Genomic DNA, 2,500 nt, shown 5'->3' with positions numbered 1-2,500 from the left:
GGGACTTGAAAGTTTGGTGGCATGGAGTAAATTTTTCCAGAACGTGATGTAGGCATTGTACACTGTCTGAGGAGTTTGCAGACGGAAAGAAAATTCAGCAGGGACAACCAACGGGTCGCCATATACCGTTTAAGCTGTTGAGACATCCAGGGCATCATTAAGAGTGGTCCTTAGTCCAAGGAGGACCCTGGGAAGCTGGGTAAACCAGTTGGAGCCCTAGCAGCAGGAAATCAAAGCTATTTTGAGGGTGCGATGAAAACATTCAACCATTCTGTTGGCAGCAAGGTTGTAGGCGGTTTTCTAATGTAGGGTGATTCCCAGGAGCTTCACTAATGCATGTCCACAATTGGGACATAAAAGTGGTACCCCAGTCAGAAGTAACATACTCAGGGATACCAATTTCGCAATCCATCCTGAGAGTAAGGCAAATGTACATAGGGCAGACGTTGCAGTTTCCATTGGAATGGCCTCAGGCCAACGAAAAGAGCGGTCGATGACGGTAAACAGGTAACGATATTCTTGTGATATGGGTAGGGGACCTACAACATTGACGTGAATGTGGGCAAAGTACCACTTAGGTTGGGTGGACGCAATCCTCAGCATCCTTAGTAATGTTATGCCTGATGAACTTGTCTTCAGTAGCTGTACAGTAGAATGGTGCGAGTGATGTGAAAGGCCATGAATAAAATCAATCACCTGTCGGTGCATGGGAGAAGGTATCTACAGTCTAGGTCTACCAATACTGAATTCAAAGAGGAGGGAGGCGTAGGAGTCGTCGAGAGGGACGTCCTCCCAACATAGGGATGTGTAGGATGTCCTTCATGCCTTGTACTCTGGATCTTTTCATTTGGCTTCTACCAAGGCATTGTAATCTAAACCCAGGTGAATGGTGGCCAATGTGTTTCTTGACAGGGCATCGGCAACTGGATTAATTTTCCCAGGGACATGCTGAAGGCTATAATTGTATTCAGCCATGGCGGAGAGATGTCAGCATTGACGGGTGGACCAGGTGCGGACTGACGAGTGAAGATATGCACTAGAGGCATGTGTGCCGTGTGAATGATGAAGGGCGTACCTTCCAAGAAGTGGCGAAAGTGACGGACAGCCAAGTGCATCGCCAGCAATTTGCGGTTGAAAGTAAAGTAGCCGGATTCAACCTTAGACAGTTTTCTACTTATGAAGACCAATTGGCGGGAAGAGCCATTAACTCACCTCGAGGACTGGTCCAATAGCGATGTTAATGGCATCGGTGGAGAGAAGAAATATGAAGGGTACACCAATAACATGGGGTCACACATCAGTGATGCAATCCAGGACAAAGGCCTCCAACATTCCTTCCACTCGCTTTTGTTTATGGTCTTTTTATGCCAGTTTATGGTATAAAATTTTTTTTAGTTAATCAATCTATCGTCACCTCTTCCTTCCCCAGCTATCAATCTTGTTGGATCGTAAACAGTCATGAAGTTTGATGCTAGTGCCTAGTGTCAGCATATCTTTTTGCATGCCAAAGGATGAGCGGTTAGAGCTCACCAACTGTCATTTGTCGTCATGTTGTGGCGTACTACGCAAAAATGGCTTCGGGATCGTTGGTGTTATCGTCATCACACTATGAATATCGAAAACCTTATAAAGGACTGTGATACCCTAAACGCAGTGCAAGTGGTGTGTCGGTATACATACTTTGTTTCTTGATGTAAGTCTGACATAATATATATTTTTTTTCTGTTTTAATTTACTTAGCTGTCAAGATTGTAACATTAATTTTTTTTTTATATGTATTTCATAATTTCTAGCCTTGAAAATGAGGTTCTGTCTCAAAACGTTGGATTGGGATAGTAAATTGAATTTGCTGATCAGGAATTTGGCTACCCTATTTCATCACCCTTATTATTGTTATCATTATTATTATTATTATTATTATTATTATTATTATTGTTGTTGTTGTTGTTGATGGTAATAACTTCATAACATCTTTTTCTTTTATTATTTCAGGTATGTTTTTGATAATACCACAATCGTGTCCGTCTAGAGATTATACTGCAGTGAATTTTGCCCTTTAGAAGTGAAGTTAACACACGATACCCGACAAAGGCGAGGAAGGGTTATCAGGTAGGCTTATGTGTTGGCTAAGTTTCTTCAGGCTTAAAATTGCAGGTGTAAAATATTTTATCACCAGGTTAGGAGGCCTTTGGTGTCTTGTTAATATTGCTGTTCTTAAGTCTGAACAACAGTGTTTATACATTAGTGGTTTTAGTATTTTTTCCGAAAGGTAGCGCTGCTTATAATGGCAGTACGAGTATATAACACACTGTACATGGATATTGGAAATACATTTTTTGACAAAAGAAGAGCAATTCAAGGGGGAAGCGTTAAATTACAATGTCATTATTGTAATCTATGCAATTTCATAATAAATATGTTAGACGCTTGATAAGGTGGGGTTCCATATTATTATTATTATTATTATTATTATTATTAGTATTAGTATTAGTATTATTAT

This window comes from Palaemon carinicauda, chromosome 31 (assembly GCF_036898095.1).
Source record: "Palaemon carinicauda isolate YSFRI2023 chromosome 31, ASM3689809v2, whole genome shotgun sequence".
In the NCBI taxonomy this organism is placed as follows: Eukaryota; Metazoa; Arthropoda; class Malacostraca; order Decapoda; family Palaemonidae; genus Palaemon; species Palaemon carinicauda.
This window is presented reverse-complemented; position numbering follows the sequence as displayed.